Raw genomic sequence first — 22,746 nt, forward strand, 5'->3', positions numbered from 1 at the left:
TGTCCAGAAAGAAGGGGGAAGGTCCAGTAGTCTCCACCCGCCCAAACCTGCCTCCCCTGGCCTGTCCCTTCTCCAGCCTCTTTCTCAGTGGAAAGTAAGGCTTTGGGCCACGTGGTTTTGTGTCTGGGGAATGGGGCGGGGTTTTCACAGGTGGCCCTGGCTGGACCTGGATGGATGTTGGGACATCGGGCTCTCAGTCCATCAGCACAGCTCCAGCCCACTTTCCTGAAAAGGGAAATTTAAAGCTTCCCAGCTCCTCAGATCGTGAGTACCCATTAGTTCTCAGACCTCTGTAAGCCACAGAAACAAAACCTGCTTGTGGGCCATGGACTATTCCTTTTTGAAATTACCAGCTGGGTGGGGAAAAAGAGACCTGGCACCTGCCTGGCCCTATTTGAACTTTATATTACAAGTCAAGGCTCTTTAAGAAATGGCAGAATCCATCCAAAAATCCTTGAGCTAGCACATTGCCACCGGAAGCCCTGGGAGCCCTGGGCCTGCAAGAGGCGGGACAAGAAGGCGGGGGCTGGGGAAGGGTTTGGTTAAAATGGCTCTGCGCTTCTGCCCTCGGCCACTAGGGGGCAGCTGGCACCTTTCCCAGCATCTTCACCAGGAGGGTGAGTGGGAGGCTGCCTTAGAGCCGAATCAGCCTACCCACAATGCCAAGCCTCTCTCCCAACTCTGCCTGGGGTCACTGCCAGGAATCTGAGGGCAACAGGACGAATACCTGCCCCAGCTTAACCTGTGAAAGTGGTCCTAGATTCACTGATGGGGGCGGGGAGGTTGCATGCCTCCACCCTTCGAAACAAATAATGCATAAAATGATAATATGAATACTGAACACTGACTTGTGTCCGGCACTGTTCTAAGCACTGTACCTACGTCATCTCTTTTCATCTACACCAACCTTGGAGAGTAATTGCTAGTCTCAGCCCCATTTTACAGATCGGGAAACTGAAGCTCAGAGAGGTTGCCTGACTCGTCCAGGCCACACAGATAATCGGCATCCAAGGCAGGATTCCAACTCGGACGGTCTGACTCCAGTGCCTGCCCTCAGCCCCTCCGTGCTTCCTCCTGGACACAGGTTTGTTGTAATTCTTGCTGTTTTCCACGCTCGGGCTCCTGACTTGCTCTGGACGCCGAGGTGCTTGGTCAGAGTGGGGCTTGGGCCTGGGTGGTTTTTGAAAGTTCCCCATTTGAAAGGTGTTTTCTTGGAGGTGATGGTGGTTGAACTCATTTCTACACTGCAGGAGGTGGGCCTGGGAGGAGGGTATCCAGAGGCTGAGGCCTCCAGAGCCCACCTGCCCTTGAGTCACTCCCTTTTCCTTACTCCCTGGTGATCAGGTGTCCCTCCTGGATCAGATGCCAACCTGTTACTCTTGCCCCAGTGAAGCAGCCACCTGGCCTGCGTTGGCCAGCACAGCCTCTCACCCCAGCCACCATCACCGGCCACCATATGGGCCGAGTGGCACCCACTCCCGGCCACCTGTCTTTGCTATCCCATTTGTAGACGATGTGCATTTGTAGCCTCGCCCTTCCCCTTGCCTTCCGTGGTCATTCTCACTCCCAGCTGCGCCTCAAAACCACCCCTGAATGCCTCGCCCCACCCCCAGCTGTTCTGATTTAACAGGTCTCAGCAGGACTTAAGTCATGGGTGGTTTATAAAAGTTCTCGGTTGATTCTAAAGTGCGGCCAAGGCTGAGGTCCCTGAGCAAGGTGATGCCCAGGGTCATTTCTGCAGGCCATCCTGGTGCTGAGAAGTTGCTTCTGCCTGGGCTCCCAGTCAGCTCTGCCACGCACTAGCCCCATAGCCTTGGGCAAGCCAGTCCAGCTCTAGAGCCTGCAGGCTCCTCATCTAGAAGATGACAATAATAGTAGGACCCACCTCATAGAGGCCCAGGAGAACTGAGGAGAAAAGGCATGTAGCGCCCTTGGCTCGGTGCCTGGCACAGTGTAAGCACTCACTAAAAAAACTCATTATCAAAAACTGTCCTGCGCTGAAAGACAGAAATTTCGGAACGGTGCACCAAGCTGGTTAGAAGCCCCCAGCCCCATCTGTCCAAACCCCCTAGGTGGAGACCCCTGGGTTTGCTATTTGAGAAACACAGCTAATGTCAACTGGCTTCCTCCCCAAAGAGGCAGTCTCATAGCCCCCACGCACTCTCCGCCAGCCCAGAGGAGAGCGATTTCTCAAGTCAGCATCTGGAGCAGCTCCCAGCCTCTGCAGCTGATTGTGGATTCAACATCCACCCGCATAGCCTGAGGTTTGCAGGAAATTTCCCAGATCTGACCGAGGTCTCGCATTGGGAGATATTGGGACCCACAGCAGACAGAGGAGCCACAGCGGCTACACCCACATTCTTTCTGTCCATCAGGCTCTTTTTTTCCCCGAGACTGTCTCCTGTGGGCCGCTGGCAGCCTGTTGAGTTAGGTGCTGGCTGCAGATCAGCAGGTGTGATCAGACCCACCCTGCCATCGGAGTACACTTGGGCCCGTCCCTTTGCTTCTCAAGACCCCCATTTTCATTCTTGTTCTCTGGCAAAAGCTTTTTTTTTTTTTTTTTAAAAAGCTAGCAGGCACTTAGTGGGCATCCCCTTCCCCGGCCCTTCCTGGCTTCCAGGCTCATTTTGGACCAGCTCCTCGGCTGTCTCTTAGCACCTACTGTGCACCGGACCCAGTCATCAGCTTGGATGAGGAAAACGAGGCCCAGAGAGGCTAAACAACCTGTCTGTGGAATGTTCCTGTCGTAATGCTCAGGCCAGAGTCACTTTTCCTCCCATTGTCCCCCAAATGTCCAGAATCCTGTCCAGGACCACACACCTGGCTCTTGCAGCCTGAAAATCATTTTTAATTTAGCACAGCAGCCTGACACCCACCCCCCATACACACTTCTTTCCTCCAGTGCTTGGCTTACTCGAGAGACCTGGCCGGTCATCCCGCAGCATGTCCCAGCTTCTGCGCTGGGCATTCAGGATCAAAGCCCTTCCTGAGCGGCCAGCAGCCAGCTTTCCTGAGCGGCTGCTACCGGGCTGCTACAGCATGGCGCCTGGTGCATCAGGTGCCTTCTCCCTGCGAACCTGCTCGGTGCAGTGAGATAGGTATCGTTCCTACACCCAGATCGTTGATGAGTAAACTGAGGCCCGGGGAATGGAAGTGACTTGCCCAAGGTCACGAGGCAAACAAATGACAGACAGGTCTGTGCTCTCGGCCTGCTGTTCTGTGCTGTTTCCCCGGGAGATGGCCGGTGACCTCCCAAGTCCCCCTCCAGTCCCTGCCTCGTCATAACTGAGTTGTCACATCCGCCCAAGAGGCGCCAGCTCAGCGCACCCCCCCTGCTCCACCTTGGACCCCTGTGGTCCTACCAACAGGACAGGTGAACAGACTGACTGAACTGCCGAAGAGCACGTGTTCTCTCGCAGGACTGTGCCCGGAGCCACCTTCAGCCACGTCCAAGGGAAACCTGGCTGCTGGGCTGAACTATCTCCACAACCCCATGTCTTCTCAAAACGGAAACAGACAAAGGCAGTTGTCTCCAATGTCACCCAGGCAGATGTTCATTTGATTGTAATTAGAATCCCAAAGCATCAGGGTCAGGAGGACCCTTGGAGATCACACAGTCCAACATTTCACTTGCTGTTGATGGGGAAACAGCGACCCAGAGAGGGCAAGAGATTTGCCTAAGGTCACACAGCAAGCTGCCTTTTGGTTTTCTCCTCACAGCCGGGGCAGCACAGAAAGAGCACGGTACCCGGAGTCTAGAGACCCGTCTCAGGACCTCGCTTCTACATCTGCTGACTGCGTGGCCTGGGGCAGGGGATCCCTCTGGGCCTCAGTTTGTTCATGTGTAGAATGCTAGGCAGCGTGCTAAACCCCGCAGACATCGTCACATTCAGTTCCCACAGCAGCCCTGCGGGGACAGGACCACAGTGCCTTACGTGAAACCCTGGGAACACGTGTGATTTGGGATTCAGCATTTTGCACCCCACGTTTCAGCCTTTGTGGCGTCTGGGGCAGCCCCACTCCGGACTCTGCAGTGACAGGTGCCAAGGGTGAAGATCATTCACTGTATGTCAGCTTGTGTTGCATTTGCTACCAAGTGGGTTTTGGTGCCAAGCTTCTGGGCTTCAGAGTGTCTTGGACGGTGGGCCTGAACGATCCTCCTGTTTTGCCAAGAAACAGACAGGTACTCCCTCAGAGAGACGTTCGGTGACCTACCCAACTCCACAGAGCTAAGAGGGTGAAGCCCAGGCATGAACCCCATCCATCAGGCTGAACATGACCCCCCTCACCGTGGGGTCTGACCGGGGCCCGTCTTTGGCCTTCGGGGTGAGAGGGCCGGGCTCCGGCTCATAAGTCAGACTAGAGTTGTCCATCTTGGTTGTGTGTTCTCGCCATAAAGCTTGTAATGTGACTCACAAGACTGCAGGGGATGGCTCAGGCCGGCTGCTGGGCCCTCTTGGGGGTCTGCTGCTTCCTGCAAACCAGGGGCAGAAACGGGGGACCTCAGCCTGAGGGAGAGACAAGGGCCCTCCCTCTCCTCCTGGGCCACCCCCACCTCCCTCCAAGCAGCAGGAAGGAGTGGGGAGGCCCGAATGCATCAATCCTCACCACAGAGGGGGAAGCGCCTAATTACACACACAGGGGAGGAGACGGGAACAGGGCCTCTTCACAGGCTGCTCTGCCAAACCCCCCTGGCACGGGAGATTAACTGGGTCTGTCCTCACACAGTGTTTTAAATCTGATAAAGAAAACATCCATTTCGATGCATTTGCATAATGTGTTGGCTGAGGACGAGGTGTCCCCTTGAATGCTGATGGGGGCGCCGAGGCTCTCCTGAGATGCACCTGGCCTCCCCGGGGCATCCTCCCTGCCCGGAGAGAAGGGAGCTGCCCTCCTCCCCATGACTGCCATGGGCCGTAGGCAGATCCTGGCCCCTGCGCTCATGGACGCTATTCATTCAGATGTGAAATGTGCACCTGTACCACATCCCAGGATCCGGGCCGAGCCAAGGGCAAGTGAGGGGACTGATGGAGGCATGCTGGCCGGTGGCTTCAGGTGCTTTCACTTTCATTCTTGCCACCTGCACCTGCAGCAAGCCTTTGAGGCAAGTGTGGTGAGCCCCATTTTACAGATGAAGAAACTGAGGCCCAGAGGGAGTCCCTGTTCCAAGCTGAAAAGTCAACAGGTGCAGAAGCGAGGCCCTGAGCTGGGTCTCTAGACCCCAAGTACATCGCTCTTCCTGTAACGCTCAGGCTGTGTTATCTTAGGCATTTGTCGCCCTCTCTGGGCCTCGGTCTTCCCATCCATAGAAATCATGGCGCCCGTTCGCTGTGTTGGGAGCTGTGCCTTGGTGCCCTCGTTTCCTCTTCCCAGTTACTACTATTTTGTGGCCTCTGCTGTGAGACAGGTCTGGCCTCATGCTGTGGCTTCTAGCTGTGGGACTTGGGCTGGCCATGTCACCACTCTGAGCCTCAGGCTCCTCGTCTGGGAAGTGGAAATACTAGGTAAAAATGCACATCAAACTCTTAGCCTGGAGCCAGGTAAGCAGAGTGAGCATCCAATAAATGGGAGCTATTATTATGAGAGATGGAGAAACTGAGGCTCAGAGAGGTGACAGGACAGCTCGGAGGTGGCCGAGCTGGGATTGGATGGAACCCAGCCTCGCCCAACTCCAAAGCCCGTGGCTTCCTCCACTTCCCTTGCTGGGGGAGGCTGGGTCTTACTAATGCGTCGTCCTGTCCCAGAAGAGGAGATTGGGGCCCAGGGTGAAGAGGCAGAATTGGCTGGGCTGCCTCAGACGGTGTGGTCCTCACCACAGTACCAGCCAGTGATTATCACGTGACCCTGGAGGAAGCGGCTCCCCTCGAACTGCACACCTGCCTTCTGTTGCCGACACAGTGGCACATCTGCTCTGCTCCCCCTTTGACTTTCACGGGGCCAGGGGAATGCTTCACCAAAGCCGGGCTAGGGGTGGGGAGCACATGGAGTGCCCCTCACACAGGCCCACATTGACCCCACTCCGTGCACACGCCTGGCCTTGACCTTGGCGGGCAGAGATCAGCTCTCACCGCCCAGTTCCCAGGTCCTTCCCTCTGTCTCAGAGGCAAGTCCACACAGAGCTTCCCCTGATAAAGCCACAAGGACCTACACTCTGAGGCACAGAGAAGGGGGATGACCTGCCTGCGGCCACACAGCACATGTGTGGGAATGCAGGGATCCTAACCCAGGCTTGTGACCAGCGGAGAGCACTGGGTCAAGACCGGGTGTTCCAAGGCCAGGAAAGGAGGCAGGAGGGCTGCTAATGTGTCCTTGCTTGTCCGGGGAGATGCTAGGACCTCCCCCAACACCCTTAGGGAGCTTTGGCCAGAACCTGCTCTCAGGAGGGGTGATGTGATGGCACACACAGGGATGCAGGAGTCTTAATGATTTTGATGGGGAACAGGGAGGGGAGGTGTGGGGCCAGAGTCAGGATCCACTCCCCACCATCTCCCCACCTGCCTCGTGTGGTTGAGGAGAATACTACCCAGGAGTTGGGAGATATCTGAAATGCTGTGTGACTTACAGTAGTGGGTTTCCCTCTCTGGGCCTTGGTCACAGTCATTTCTAAGGATATTATTTATAGCCCCATGAAAAGTGCCCTGAGGTTTTCCACCTGCCCCTCAGCACCACTATAAGGAACCCTAGCCACCCAGGGGTCTCAAGTTCACAAGCCTCCTGGGATTTGCCAGGCGACACAGGCAAGTCAGACTTGGGGGAGGATGCAGCGCCCCCTCCCCAAGCTCCAGGCAGTTGTTGCCCTGCAGGGTGGTAGGTCCACTATCGCCCAACCTTTCTGTTGGTTTTTAAAGAGAATTCCGAAGTCTGGAACTTCGAGGGGTAAAATATCCTGGTTTTTAAGTACTGTCAACCAATAAAGAAAAACAATTAGGGAAAAAAAAAAAAACAAATAGCCAAATCAAGCTCTTCTGCACCTGGAAAACTGCCCGGGGTTGAGACCTCCTTCAGAGACTGTCTCCTGGGCTCTGGAGAGTGAGCTGGGGAGTGGGGGCACCACCTGTGAGAGGGTGCCCCCCCGTGGAATCTGATTACCCCTTGGCACCCCCCCAAATAGCAGGCGGGCGGGGGCGCCAGAGGTTGGGTTGAGAGCGCTTCCCTGTCAGGCACAGATGGTTTGTTGTTTTTTTTTTTATCAGCGTCAGCATTGGCTTCTTTCTGCTCTGATGAATAGATTCTAAAGAGGCAGTGACATTATTCGAGATAACAGAGGGAACAGAAAAAGGGTCAACGATGGAGAGAAAATGGCAGAGCCAGCAGATAAAGGGGAGGCTGGAGGGGGCGGAGTGCCGAGGCTGGGACGCCTCCCCCCACCCCACCCCACCTCACCCCCGAGCCCGTTGCTGGGATGCTCGCTGCCCCCCAAGCCCGGCTCCCTGCAGCGGGGGCTGCAGCGCCCCGGCCCAGGGCAGGGGCGGCCCAGACAGCTGCGCCACGCCTGCTCCCTCCCGGCATCCCATCCCGCCTCCGCTGCCCGGCCGCCCATTCCGCCTTTTCAATTCGATTCAATTAGGCCTCCCCGCTCGGAAGCTTGTCTCCTCTGATATCCAGTTTAACTGACAGGGGATTAGAGCTGTTTGTATTACACACACACACACTCGCCGGCTGCTAAACCACAGGCAGGGCCCAGGGACCAGGGTTATTTATAGAGCTTGCAGCACGGTCCCTCTCGACCTGCTTCCTCTGGGGGATGCCCCGGGACCCTGCCATCTGCTGCACCCCAACACCACCACTCCTGGCCTGGGCAGGGGAGCAAAAGAGTCCAGGCAAAACTGAGTTTGAATCCCAAACTTTGCTACTCACTGGCTGTCTGGCCTCAGTCAGGCCTCAGTTTCTTCATCTGGAAAATGGGACGACCAACTCCCAGCTCCTCCATTAAGATGGTTGTAGGGATCCCTCGAGGTAACAGGTGTAGAGCATTTAACACAGCGCCTCTATATTCACTTAGCACATCACTCCACACATATGACTGAAGGACAGCTCTGTGCCAGGTGCTGGTCTAAGTCACCAAGGAAGTAAGGCCCCATGCCTGCCTTCAGGAAGCTTACCTTCCAGTGCAGGAGATAGAAAGGAAACACGGACTCCCTCTCAGTGCTCCCTGATTCCGGCAGGTGAGAGCGAGGATGACGATGATGATGTGATGGAAGCAAGTACCACTGCAGGGCCTTTGCCCCTGCTGTTCCCTCTGCGCAAAACACCCCCATGCCACCCCCACCCTATCTCGCCTTTTATTTCCAAACTGTGTGGTCATTTGCTGTCACATCCCCTTCTCCCCAGTGAATTGCCTGCCCTCCAAGGGCAGGCGCCATGGCCGTCTTGCTCATTGCTACCTCCCCAAGTCTAGCACAGTGCCTGGCACATGGTAAGAGTGAAGAGTGGTTGGATGGATGGATGGATGGATGAATGGATGAGAAGGAAAGGAGACTGTGACCCCTCTTCCCTACTCAGCTTAGGAAACCTGGCCACCCAAGCCCACCTCTCCAGACCACCTCTCCAAAGAGGTTTTCAGGGTTTAGGAGTGGGCAGGGGTCGGGGTCTTGGTCAGAAGGCAATGAGCCCTTCCCTTCTTGTCCTATTTTCAGGCAGAGGGCAAGAAGGGCCTCCGCAGACCCTCCATATCCCAGCAGCCAGGGGGCTGGGGGATAAATAGCATTTCTAAAGTTCTTTGAAGTGCTGGGGGGGGAGACGTAGGCAATGTCCTCTTTGTTGGGGGAGGAGCGATCCTGCCAGCACCTGTCTGCACCCCTTCCTTACTCCACTTACCAGATCTTGAGGTGGAGGGGGCAGGACCTCGGGGAGCACAAGACTAGACATTCATAAAATTCTGTGCAATAGAATAACAGCCCCCAGTAAATGCACACATTCCCCATGTCAGGCCTGACGTGCAGGACCAAATTCATCCTCACAACAGTTCTCAGTGTCTCCATTCTCCAGAAGAGGAAACTGAGGTTTAGAGTGGTGGGAAGGCAAGCCCAGCATCACCCAGCCACGAAGGAGTGGTGTTGGGATGGCACCCAGGACTCAGGTTAAGTACTTGCTCGTTCACCTCACATCTGCTGTGTGCCAGCCACCTTCATGGACATTGTCTGCTGACATCCTAAGAAGTGGGGACTCTGTCCCCTATTTTACAGAAGGGAAAACTGAGGCTCAGGTGAAAGGGCAGGCCCTCAGTCTCACAGCCTGTTAGAGGCAGCACCAAGTGGAAACACAGGTCTGTCTGACTCCAGATCCACTTTGCAGTCTCTGCCCTGCAGTTTGCTTCTCAGCTCAAGTCCAGATTGTCTCAGATTTGTATTAGGCCCTGGGTGGGCAGTGAAGGGGCAGATCAATCAACCAGTAGTTGTTGGGTCCCTCAAAAGCCCCTGAAGTATGATACTGTCCCTAGAGGTAAGGGAGATGTCATCCAATTGGGAGGGTGATATATTAATATGTAAAGAGTTATAAGAATTAAATGACAAACAGAAACTCTGGGCACTCTCATGAGGGCATGTGTACGATTCTGTGGAATTGGTCAGGGAATCTGGCCTTGATACCCCTTACAGTGACAGTGAATCAATCATCATTGTAATGACAAAAACCATTCATAATCACTATAATTAAAACTTATGTTTTAAGTTTTGCTGTTTCCATTTTACAGACACAGATGCTGAAGCTCAGAGAGATAAAGTGGCATCTCCAATGCCGACCAGCTGGTAAGTGGGACTCAAGTCCACGTCCTCTGACCCCAAAGCCAGTTTCTCTTCCTCTACCCTGGGCAATCTCAGCATGTCTTGAGCAGAAAAGTGACTGGCCCGGGTCCAGGTGGCTGAGCTAGGATTTGTTCCCAGAGCCAGCTTCTTAGCCAAGGCCTGAGTTTGGTTGGGCCAGAGGGGGAAGTGGAGACAGAGCTTGAACTATGCACTGGGCACTGGGGTCCCAGGGGTGAATGAGATCCATCCCTGCCCTCCAGGGCTCACAGGACAGAGCCCACTGAGAAAACTGACAATGACAGTAAGGAATGGCAGGTTCCAAGTTACCATGGAGCCCAGGGAGGGGTGGTACATATCCCAGCTGAACTTTAGGAAGAGGATCAGGAGAGGCTTCCTGGAGGAGGAGATGCCTAGGTAGAATTTCGGCTGAACTGAGAAGTAAGCGAGGGCATTCTAGGCCGCAAAGGCACTGAGGGGAGCAGTGCTGGAGCAGGTGCAGGGAAACCACATGTGGTTTGGTGTTCAGATGGCGCCCATGGTATGAAGCAGGGTCTGGGCTAACACAAAGCAAGGTTTATCCTGAGGGCTCCGGGGAGCCACAGTTGGTGACATGGGAGGGCAGGTCACAGTTGCGCTTTAGAAAGTCCTCTGGCTGTGGTGCGGCGGATGGAGGGGGATCATGAGAGGTAACAGCTGACAATGGCTGGAAGGGTGTGGTGTCCTTGGGAACAGAGAGACTGGAGATAATAGATGGGAGGATTACCCGGGTGCCTGGAGGGGCCTTTCGGTTTCAGAGTCCAACTTACCTCCCCTGTTCAGGGAGCAGGTCTCCCCTATTTTGATAGTCTCCTGCCAGGGGTGGGGCCTCTTAGCTGATTCTTTAGTGGGCGTGGAAGCCCATGTGTTAGTGTCCTGGGCTGCTGGAACACAGTACTTACTGCTCACTGAGAGGCTGAAAACAACAGAAATTCATCATCTCACTGTTCTGGCGTCCAGAAGTCTGAAATCAAGATGTCAGCAGGGCCACGCTCCCTCTAGGACTCTAGGCAGCATCTTAAGTAGGCTCTAGGTAGCCTCTTCCAGCTTCTGGTGGTGGCCGGCAATCCTTGGCTCACAGATGCGTCCCTCCGGTCTCTGCCTCTGTGGTCACATGGCCGTCTCCGTCTTCACATGACATTTCCTCTTCTTATAAGAACACTAGTCACGCTGCATTTGGCCCCATCCTCATGACCTCGTCTTGATGGACACCTGCAAAAGACCCATTGGTGAATTAGGTCACGTCCATGGGTACCAGGGTTTAGGACTTCACCATCTCCTTTGGGAGGACGCGACTGAACTCACAGCATTCTTCAGGGCAGGGGTTTTCCTGGCTGGTTTCTCCATCTGCGGTCCCCGGCACAGAGCCTGGCATCTGTCGGAGCTTGGAGGGGAGTCGTGGGAGGAACAAATGAGCAGACAGAGTCAGGGCATCCAGCCTCTCCTCCGTGCCTGACCCCATCTCCTCTGGCAACCGCAGCGGCCCTGGCCTGAATGGCATCAGGGCCAGGCAGGCCTCCGGGGGCCGCCTCTCCCGCGGATTGTTCTCCGAAAGAAGTGCTGTTGATGTCAGCAGATGCCTATCACTTTCCTTCCCCGGCAGAGTCTCAGCTGTCAGAGTAAGTGAAATAGTCATTGCCTATCCTTGCGTCTGAGATTTTATTGACAGTTTCATTGTCACCCAAAAAAACCTCCTTTGCTCCGTTGGCATTTTCATCAGGAGAGCCTGGGGGCAGGAGGGGACGCAGGGCTGGCTCCGGAAAATGGGTTTTGGCAGGCGGTGGGTGCTGGTTCCACTGGCCTGAGGTTAGTGGGGGCAGAAGACCCCCGTGGTGGGCTCTGCCTCCCCTTGGCTTCAGCCCTGCTCAGGAGCCCCCTCCAGGGGGGCAAGAGGGAATGAGAAGTGGGAGAACAGACCCCAAGGACCCCTGGAAATAGCCACGGTGGCCAAATGGGGGCGGTCCAGACCCCACAGCGGGTCCTCAGGCCCTTCTCCAGCCCTCCCCCGTGGGCATTCGGGTGGCATCAGGATTCTGGGTGAGAGCACAGGCTGTGTGATCAGGCCAACCGGGCTGCAGCTGTCAGCTGAGTGATATGCACCCTGTGGAGCCTCAGTGGCCCCATCTGTCAAATGGGATAGTACCTCGTAGCTTCAGTGGCCGAGGCTTCATCTGAGCCAAGCACCCAATACCCTGATCAGTTCTCACCAGAACCCAGAGAGCTGGTGCCCTCAGGATCCTTACTTTAATGATGTGGAACCAAGGCTCAGAGAAGTGGGGCGGCCTGGCCAAGGCCTCCACTGCCGGGAAGTGACAGAGGCTGTGTTTGAACCCAGCTGTCAGATGCCACACCCGGCTGTGAACTACCTCACAGAGTCAGCGGGAGGGTGGAGGCGTGAGAGTGTCTGCTATCATAACTGTTGTTAGCATGTTGTTAGCGTGGGATGGGAACGGGCCCCACGGCAACCACTCTTTGGATATCACTGGGAAGTGTTGGTCACCAGTCGAGGTGAGCTCAGGACATGGGGGGTGAGTTCAGGGGCTGAGGACCCAGTCAGAGGTTCTATCCCACTCCATGCCGCAGTCCCCTCTGTGGGCCCCTTCCCTGGCCCCCAACCAGGGCTTTGGTCAGGCTGTCAGTTACCAAGTGGCCAAGGGCAGGGTCAGCTGGCCACAGCGTCAGCCCAAGACCTTGCAAAACCACATCCCCACGTCCAAGCCACACAAATGGTTAAGGAGGGCTGGACAGCCACCCCTGCTCAGAGCTGTCTAGCCCAGCGGGTGGATACCAGCGGGTGGATACGGCAGTTAAAACCACGGATCCTGGAGTCCACAAGTTTTGAGCTCTGGTGTGGCCACCTCCTGGCCAGCAAAAGTTGCCAAATGCCATTGAGTCTAAGTTTTATCCTCTGTACCATGAGATAATAACAGGTCCCCCGCATAAGGTCCTGGGGCTAAATAATCCTGCATGGAAACACTTAGCACAGGGTCTGGCACAGAGAAAAGAAGACAGAATTTTAGCACCTGAAGGCTTCTTAAAGGATCTCGGGCTGCGGAGCCCTCTAACATGCACAGGAGGAAACAGAAGCCCAGGGAGGGGAAGGGTTTCCTCTTAGCCACTGCACGGAGCAAGGCTCGCATCTTAGGCTCCGGACTCCAAGTCCAGTGCTCCAGCCACCTCCCCACCCAGCTTGTCAGCCCAGCCCCTCCAGCCCTCGCCCATCCTTTCCCCCGTGTCTCCGAGAACCCGAGCCCCGGGCCCCGCCATTCTCCCTCTCCCGGGCGCACTGAAGGTTTTGAAAGTTAAAGTATTACCGTTGGCTTTGTTGTTGCCTAACTACGACAGACAAATTGAAAACCAGTTGTCAAAATGTCAGTGCACAACAAATCAACATGCAGAGCGAGTGGCGGCCCTCTGCGGTGTATAATTAAACAAAAAATCCCTTTTAGAAATTTCAGCGAGCGTTGGTTCCACTTTATATTTGTCTGTGTGATTAATAAAGGCAGCTAATTTTCAGACTTTAAAAACAGCTAGAAAATAGCTCCTAATTACATATTAGGTTCCTAGCGGCCCCCGCTGAGCTGCGCCGGCATTGGTGGGCCGAAGAATTTGGCAGAGCCTTAATTGCATTCTGAGCATCATCTAATTTTAGTTAAATGTAATGTAATCAGCAGCAGATGTCTGAAATAAAATATGAATTATGAATATGATGAAATTTCATTCTTGAATAAAAAAGTAATTTGCTATTTAGTTCATTAAAGTCTTAGAGGTTTATTAAGAGCAGGTATATATACAGCCCAGCGAGGGGGTGTATTAAATGATATCTGGGAGAAAGCGAGAAACCCCAAAGGGATGGGGAACTTTATCCAGGAGTGTCCGGTTATGATTAATTACTGTGGGGCCTGCGGGAGGCCCCTGGGGCCCCAAAGAGTCTCTCAGCCTCCTTAAGGTGGATCCAGAGTTTTAGGGCAAGGGGCTTGGAGTGGGAAGTCCTGGGTGCCTCTGAGGGCTGTGCCCCCTCCAGCATCCCACCCGCATCTCCTTCCCACCCACGGCTAGCATCCCCTGGCTTCTGAGATGAGCATGTGGAGGGCTTGCTCCTCATGATGCTGATCTAGGCGGGGCACCACGCTGGCCTCACTGACACTGCGTGAGGCAGCCACCAGCATCCTGGGCACTGAGCAGGGATTCGGCCTCTGCCGTTCAGTGTCTCTGCGACCTCAGTTCAGGGTGTCAGTTTCCCCCTCTATAAAATGGGCATGATAATGGCACCGATCAGACACTCTGAACAATACCCAGAATGTGGCAAAACCCCTGCACAGTGTTGGCTGTTGTTATTGGAGTTATTACTCATAGTGGTCCTAGTAAATCAGTATTAAAACGTCTTCCTTGGTTTTGTCTGCCTGTGATGCAGATGATAAACTCTATTTCGTTTTTCCGTTAAGGCTCAGAGAAGTTAAATAACTCATCCGAGGTTGCACAGCTAGTAACTACCAGAGGCAGGATTCGAACCTGGGATCATTCCTGCTTCCAGTGTTTCCCACGGCATCCCAGAGTGGTGCCCAGTGCTGGGAGAGCTGGCCTGGTAGGAGGCCTGGGCTGAGGATTCTAGAATGGGGCTGAGCAGGCAGCGGGAGGGAGCAGGGCTCATCTGCCCCAGATTGGAGACAGAGAGAAGTGGGTCAGGGGCGGGAGGCTGGGCAGAGGGTCTAGGCCGGCATCCTGAGCTCTGCCAGAGGCTGCTCTGGGCAGGTGGGGGACTGAGGCCGCCTCTCCACCCCCACCTCACACCACCCAATAATTTCCTGCAATTATCTGGAAAAGATTAATTAGCAAAGTGCACCATATTGACTCGAAGCCGCCCTGGAAATCGATAAACCTGGGACAGTCTCCCCGGGGCCTGGAGAAAGGACCAGAAATTGAAAGTGAGGGAGGAAATCCTCCATTGGTCAGACCAAGAGTTGAGTTGCACAGCCTGGTAGGGGAAGGTGACGGGGCTGGAGGTCAGGTGAAGGATGGCTCAGGTCCTGACTCCCCCACCTCCCCGTTGGGCACCCTGGCCAGTCTCCTGACCTCCCTGAGCCTCAGTGCTCCCCTCTGGAAATTGCACACCCCACTGAGCTGTTAGGAGTTTCCAATGAGCCAGTGGAAGCCTGCTGCCCAGCCCAGGGCTGGCACAGGGCAGGTGTGGGGAGGTTGTAAACTAATTTGCACCCCCATCCCACCTGCATCTGTCAGCATCAGTCGGACCCGGCGTTCCACCTGAATGGTACAGCTGAAGAAAGTTCAGTAGAGGGATTCTGTATACAGAGGTGCAAGCCAGCCAGAGGCCCCCAGACTCAAATTCTGCTGCCAAGAATGTGAGCGAGGCAGAGCGAGGCAGACATACCCCAACTCTCTCCCCCCACCCCGACCCCCAGCTACCCATTGGATGATCCTTCCAGGAAACCGGAGGGTGGGGAAGGCTGTGGAGGTCAGCTTCCTAGGGCATAGAGCCGGGCTGAGAAAGGGGGGATTGGACAGATGGGAAAAGAGAAAAAAAACCCCACAGCCCCTCTTCCCAGGACTTTGGAGAAGTACTGGGGTGGGGAGGGAGGCTTTGGGTGGGAGTGGGGATGAGGGGGTCCTAAGCAGGCATGGTGTTCGCCCCATGTTGCCGACGCCACTCCCCCCATGACCTCTCCGCAGGGCTCCTCCCCTCTCCCCACGGGGCATCATCCTGCCCATGAGAATCTCACTTCACACTAGTGCTCCTGAAACAGTGCTCCTTGGGCAGTCAGAGAGGATGGCCTGACATACCTGGGTTCGCCACTTACCAACTTGCTCGGGTCCCCGGGTCTCGGCTCCACCTCCCTGAGATTAACTGAGGCCACATCAGGAAAGCCCCCAGCCCAGTGCCTGACACATAGGAGGTGCTCTGCAAAGCGTTCCCTTTCTCCCCTCACCACCCTTTTTCTAATCAGCTACTATGGCATCATGCAGTCATCTGATAGTGACAGGGCTCCTGCCATGTGCCAGGCCTGCACCAGCCCCTGACCCAAGCTGCAGCCAAGCTGAGAGTCCTTTAGCAAAAACTGACAGAGCATCTCCTACTCACTGGGCTCTGGGAACGTGGCCGTGACAAGGCAGGGCTGGACTCTGCTCCTGTGAGGTCCATGGTGCCTCAGGGAGGCAGACTTGAAGCTGGAGTTTCCAAAGTTTGGGATGCGGTGGCAGGGGTGACCCAGAGGGCTGCAGCATGGGGGCCCCTGATGTCAGCTGGCAATACGCTCCCAGGAAAGAACCCCTCCTGTATCGTCAGCCTGGGGCCTGGGAAACTATCCTTAGATGGAGATGGGGGGCTCAGTGTGCAAAGCCCCAGTAGGTGGGTCCAAACAGCCCTAAGTCCTGCACCTCCAGGGGCCCAGGAAGCCTGGATGGCTCTGGTGCCTCCCTCTCCACTCACCTCCTGGGTCTACCCACTCACCACCTCACCTCCTGCCCCAGCCCAGAGGCCGCCTGCCTGCCTGCTGCCCTCTGGCCACTCCCCGGCCCAGGTCAGCCTCTATTCATCAAGGGCATGACAGCTAAAATTCATTTGAAGATGAAGAAAGTGCCCGCTAATCCGTTCTGCAAGACATTGATAGACTAGCAGCTCAGGGAGAATTGCACAGCAGTAATGAAATTAGGCTAAAACTGCTGGCGGATTGCAGATAATTGCCCTTGTCTGTCACTAGGAATAACATCTCCCAAATCCAACACAAGGATTGTTCAACTTGCAGGAATTTCTTTTCTTTTCTCTTTTTATGAAGAGAGGCAGGAGAGGCAAAGCCAATCGGGGCTTGGAATCTTTGGGCAATGGCCTTGGGCCACCCGGGGTGGGGGAGGCAGTGGGCATCGCCATGGTGACTGCCTCCCCTGCCCCCTTAAGGCCCCCAGGAGCCCCAGACACAGCCGGAGGGATGAGGGGGCAGGAGGAGGGGGCTAAGCCACCGTCCCAGGACATTCCTCCACAGCCCTCTGTGGGTCCCATCCTGAGCCTTGGTTTCTCCCTGATGCCCACCAGCATGGTCCAGCTGCAGGACCCTGGGTGGAAACTGGGGAGCAGGGAAATCTTAGGGCGCTGCAGCTACCGTATTGATGGCTCTGGATTTTGAGGGGACAGAATCTGGTTGGAAGAGGGCCATGCAACTTGTATGGAAGTTGCCTTTGCATTATGTTGAGAGAAGATCAACCCTTCATACAAGAGATTGGACTGTGGGAGATGGGGACAGCTAAGATCTCCTGAACCACCAGGGGGTCTAGGTTCCTGGAAAGGAAAGTTCAGAGAAGGGACAGTTTATGTTCAGAGAAGGGACAGTTTATGGACTGATAGGTTTCCCTGGGCTGTTGGCGTGACCGGCACACAGCTGGCACTCAGTTCACACTGATGTCCTAGAGCATTCTGTGTCAGCCCCAGCCCGTGAGAATGTCAGCATCATGTCTTTGCATGTGTTAGCATTAGAGACTGTTTGATGTCATATCATTGGATGATGTCAAAGATCATTTGAACGTCAATGCCGTGCTACGTTCAAATGTCAGTGGCCTGGAAAGCTTGAATGTTTCTCCCACAGGAGGTTGGAGTCTCAGTCAGCTTATGGATTGTTAGCACATGAATATCATTGGCTAATAGAATTTGGGAGCTGTAAGGAGTCTTAGGCATTGATCTAAACTCTTCATTTGACAGAGGAGGAAACCATGGCCCAGAGAGGTTAAGTGATTCGCCAAAGATCACACAGCAAAGGAGGACCCTAAATGTAAGTTTCATCATGGTCACAGTTTTGTCTGGGTCAGCCCTCGGAGAACTTGTAACCCCTTCCTCTCCTCCAAGCCCCACCCATCCCAGTTCCCTTGGGGTGCTGGTCCCTGGTTCTGCTCTTGGGGATACACCTATGTTCTGGGGTTCGTAGCAGGATCCTCTGTCCTGCTAACCATTGTTAGCCAGTGTCACTAGTCAGCTCCAGCCACAGGCCGAGTCACACTTTCCATCTCCTCATTCCTTTGGATCAACGTGGGTCTGCTGGGGGTTTATTATGTCTGAGGAGGGTACTGGGAGTGGATGAGGCTGGAAGGGAGATGCTGAGTGGACAGGAGGTTCCGAGGAGGGAGACATGATCCCCACTGAGGACTATGTTCTGGAAGAACTTGACTTTGAACCGGGTCCTAAAAGAGCCAAAAGTTTTCCATTAGCAGCTTTACTTAGAGTTGGGATTGAGGAAGGAGCTGGACATGGGGAGAGAGGGCACCTGCCCCCTGAATGTGGAGGCGGCCCCAGAGGATGGGGGCAGGGACGGTACTGCCCGATGATGGACAGCAGCTTGTTAAGGTCCATTTTCCCATTAGATTTCATCCGCGTCTTCCAACACCCCTGGTGGTCCCGGGATCATCACCGTGGATCAGTGGTTCTCAAAGTGGGCTCCACAGACCCTTGGGACACCTTTCAGGGGGCCCATGAGGTCGAGACCTTTTTCCTAATAATCCTAAGTCATCACTGGCCTTTTTCACCGTGTTGATAGTGTCAAAGTCATGGGATGGGTAAAACCCGCGGGCCTCATAGTGGGAACCACAGCAGTGACGCCAACCTGGAACAGAGATCGTTGCATTCTTTATCCCCAACGCTCCCTCAGTTAAAAATTTAAAACCTAGTTTCACTTAAGAATGTTCTTGATGAAAAACAAAAACTATTGATATTTTAAAAATCTCAACTTTTGAGCACACATCTTTTAAATATTCCATGTGACACAGTAGGAAGCACGTCCGGAAAGGGACCCCGCTCTACTGTGAGTCACTGCAGAAAAGCGCCGTGTGACTGTTTGAGTCGCGAACGGCATTAGCCCCTTTTTTTCATGGAACATCATTTCCACTTGAAATAATGACTAACCGACACACGATAGCCTTGCAGGCTTGGTGATTTGGCAGATATTTTCTCAAAAATGTACCAAGTTGCCTGTCAACTGACAGGATCTGTTTTTGCCAATGATAAAATTTGACTTTCAAGCAAAAATTTGAATTTTGGAGAACTTGTACCTGCCACTCGGGGTTTGACAGCTTCCTACTGAAAGACTTTCCCAAAAAGCTGGGTGGTAAGAGTGAAAGTGACTTTTTTTTTTTTTTTGGATATTGTCTAATGAAATATGTCGACATTGGGAAGAGCTACTCAACTCAGTAAACCAGTCCGTTCCCAGCGACCAATGCAGAGTGTTACAGAAGGAGTAAAAATCCACTCAGAGTGCAAAATAGACCCAATGGGTTTTAATTGAACAGAGTCTGAGAGTTAACGGCTGCGGTCAGGTTCCATATTACAGCTCACCTTTAGCACACCGTCACATAAGTAGTTTTGGTTTAATATCAAAAAGAATATCGGTAAATATCCAAGAAGTCTGCTAGAATCCTCTTCCTTTTTTGAGCTGCGTGTCTGCGCCAGGTCAGATAGCCTTCATTGGCTTCAAGTGAAACAACACGTCACAACAGATTGAAATGCAGAAGCAGATGTGGGAATCCAACGATCTGGGTAGGCTGATGTTAAAGAGATTTCTGCAAAATGAAAACATTGAATAAACCTCTCCATTTTACAGATGGAGGAACTGAGGTTCAGAAGGCAGTAGAGCTAGGCTTTGGACCAAATCCCTTTCCCTGTCTGGGTCTCCATCTCCCTCCCCATCTGGTCCCTGACCTCTAAGAATTCACTGGCCAGGGGTCTTCTCAAGTCTCTTGCCCAGGCATCTGGGAGACAGAATGGCATGAAACCAGGTCCTGCCTCCTCCCCTGCCAGCCCACTCCTCACCCTGCTGCCCAGCATGGGTGGGGGCCAGGCCTGGGCTGGCGAGGAGGTGACCAGGGCCCTTTGTGGTAATGGATTGCGGCGGGTGGCGGCTGGGTGAAGGAGTGCGCCGGCCACGGCCCGTAATGCCTCACGAGCCGGCTCTGGCACGGGTAATTTACTGCTGCCGACAATAACATATTTCACTTCCCGTCGCCCCGATGAAGATTAGTAGTGTTTGAAAGTGGCTGAGTACACAGTCAATTCCGCTTAAACGTTTACAGTCAACTGAGCAGAGATAAAGCCCCCTCCGAACATGTGTCTGGGCCTCCTGTGGCTTGGGGAGGGGCTCGGAGCGGGGGGGGGGGGGGGGGCAGGGGTCTCGCCCCAGGAAAGGGCTGCAGCTGCATGGAGGGAGGGATTCGGGAAGGAGGGCTGGATGGAAGCCTCTAGCTTCCTTCGGCCCCAGTTTTCCGATTGTCTTTTTAAATCGCCCATTCAATAAATGCTTCCCCTGGACTGGGCAAGGACATTTGTGTAGATGTTGGATACAGGGAGAATTCAAAGCCGTGATTACTTTTCACCTGACAGCATCCCCAGGAGGCAGGTTTTATCTCCAGTTTCCAAAAGAAAGGCTCAGAGAAGCTCATTAGCTTTCTGGATGTCACACAGCCAGTACTAGATGGAGTCGTGATTTGAACCCAGGCCTGATGGAGTTTCCAAGTCTTGAATTGTTCCTGGTGACCTGGATTCTACAAGCCTGAGCTCTAAGCTGGGCGGGCTGTCTGTCCAGGGCTTCTGGATGAACTATAGACTTGCAACCTCTGTGCACCCATGTTTGGGTCGACCAGCAGGCTCCAGGGCTCCAGCTTAGGATCCCTGGATCATATGACAGGTCCCACGGCAGGGCTGGGGTACCAGGAGCCTGATGGGGTTTGAGGCTGGACAGGGTTCCAGGCCCAGAATTTCCCTTAGTGGGGAGGGGACGTTTCCCCTGACGAGTAGGCTTCTTGCTGTCTCTGGGAGCGGAGTGGTTTGAGGGTTGCCACGTCCAGTCCTGGGCGCAGCTCCCCACCAGGCCTGCCTGTGACACTCGCAAGAGTCTGGATCGGGTACAAATGGTGGCCCAGGACCAGCCCTCCAGGCCTTCTCTTCTCAACATGGGCTGTGTCCAGGACTGGAAGGGCCTGGCTCGCACGTGTGAGGACACCAGCCTGCCAGGGTCCTTGGCAACCCCCTCCGACAGCCACCCCTTGACCACCCTTTGGGCCTGGGGGTGCTCACATCAGTGGCAGGTTTGTCCTGGGAGGATGGACCTCAGATGGACTTCGGAAGGATGTCCTCTAGGCTTTGGAAATGGGCTCGGGGCTATCAGAGGAGGGGATTCTGGGATGCCGGCTTCTGAGTGTGGTCAGCAGAGGGACGAGCTCCCCTGGTGGGCACGTCCCCTGGGCCTGTAGCTACCTCACCCTGTGGGCAGGGGCGTGGTCAGCCATCTAAGACATGGATGCTCCCCCGCCCTGTCCAAGATGGTGCTGCCGCCCTGCCAGCCTTGCTCATGGGGGCGAGTGGGTGCCCTGGGCTCCTCCCCTCTGCACCGCTGCTGAGGTGACACTGTCCCAGTTGCGCTATGATTTTCTCGAGGACATGGCCACGTGACCCTAAGTTGTTTATGCGACACCATCTATCCATGTCTCATGACACGGTCCGGGTGACATGTGTCCATGTGACCCCATCTGTCCATGTCTCATGACACTGTCGAGTGACCTTGTTGTGTCCGGCTGGTGCTGTCCTCTGCAAGGGGTTGTTACTGGGTAATTCTCAGGCTCGAGAGCCCATGCTGGGCACTGGGTCCTGGCAGAGCTTGGTGGCTGCTGGACCACCTCTGCAGCCCTGGCCACCCCGCCCATCTCCCTGGCCATGCCCAGACTCTGAGACCTGGGCCCCCAAGTTGGGGGTAGAGGTTCTTGGCCACGCTGACCAGAGTGCCTGCCACTGGGCAAGGCTGACCCCATGTCATTTTGTCATCCCTCCTCACCAGGGGGTACCTCTTACTAGCAACTCTCTGTCCTCAGCGGTGGCTGTGGCAGGGCCCTCCATCCCGGGCTGGAACGCAGCCCAGCTAAGTCTGGCAGCTCTGTGGGGCTCCCAGGACCCTCCTCCCATCCACTTATCAAGTTCCATTGAGCCAAGCCTGTTCCAGGCACTGAGGATTCCATCAATTCCTTGCCCTTCCCAAACACAGTGAATAGATGTGCTCAGGCCAGGAGTGCCCTCATCAGACCACCCCTGCCCCCACGGTGTCCACAGCACAGCTGAAGCCTCCTGAATTGGAGGATAAGGGACTCAGGACAGCATCTGTGGGCCTGACTGATGTCCCCTCACTGTGTGACCTTAGAGATATTGATTAACTTCTCTGGTCTGAGACATGACATGACCTAAGAAAGGACCTGAAGGTTTGGAAGGGCAGCAGAAACAGCAGACTGCTCTGCATGGCCCAGAGCCACGTGGTGTTCAGAGGACGGCTGCCGCCACCGCTGATGAGGACAGAAATGGCCACTTCTGTCTCTTAGCACAGGCCCTGGGCCAAACCCTTTGCATGTTGTATCTCCTCGGAGGCAGGCCCTCTTTCATGTTGACTTTGCAGATGTGGATGTAGGTTCAGAGAGGGCACATGACTTGCTCAAGGCTGCACAGCAAGAGACTAAGGGAGTTAGACCAGACCTGTACTCAGAACAACTCCTACATCCCCTGCTGTTGCCTCCAACATGGGCGAGGCATGGCAGGAATTCTTATCCATTTTACAGATGGTGAAACTGAGGCTCAGAGAGGGGATGTGATGTTTTAGGGTCTCTGGACTCCTGAACCCGTGCTCTCTCCCGCCCCACCCCAATCTCTCTACCATCCTGAGTACAGATCACCCTGGTGGGAGGGGGAGAGGGCCTGGGCAGACAATGAGGGAGCGCCTTTCAGAGACAAAGCACTGCTGTGGCTGCACAATGGGGACAATCCAAGCCAGATGACAGGCTTGGAGCCCACCTGCAGCTTCCTCCAGACAATGGGAGGCCTGTGCTCCCGGGGTGGGGGGGTAACACAATAGGCACCCTGTGTTTGGGGGCCTGCCTCTCTCTGCACCACTCCAGACGAGAGATGGTCCTGGCTGCCACTGCCTGGCTTAGGAGCAAGGGG

General features: G+C 54.8%; 1 protein-coding gene across 4 annotated transcripts in view; it reads left to right on the forward strand.

Moving 5' to 3' along the window:
- Positions 1 to 119: 119 nt before the first annotated feature.
- FAM222A (family with sequence similarity 222 member A) overlaps positions 120 to 22,746 on the forward strand; it is a 140,757-nt gene continuing 118,130 nt past the window's right edge. For 2 of the 4 annotated variants that reach the window (XM_064481147.1, XM_064481151.1), the window contains exons 1-3: positions 120 to 1,084; positions 9,692 to 9,746; positions 17,485 to 17,554. The gene's annotated coding sequence lies outside the window, so the exon portion shown is untranslated. Of the gene's footprint in view, positions 1,085 to 9,691; positions 9,747 to 11,204; positions 11,399 to 17,484; positions 17,555 to 22,746 lie in introns of those variants that run through there. The other 2 variants (XM_064481148.1, XM_064481149.1) reach the window with 2 other exon arrangements.

The sequence above is a fragment of the Camelus dromedarius genome, chromosome 31, assembly GCF_036321535.1.
Source record: "Camelus dromedarius isolate mCamDro1 chromosome 31, mCamDro1.pat, whole genome shotgun sequence".
Taxonomy (NCBI): Eukaryota; Metazoa; Chordata; class Mammalia; order Artiodactyla; family Camelidae; genus Camelus; species Camelus dromedarius.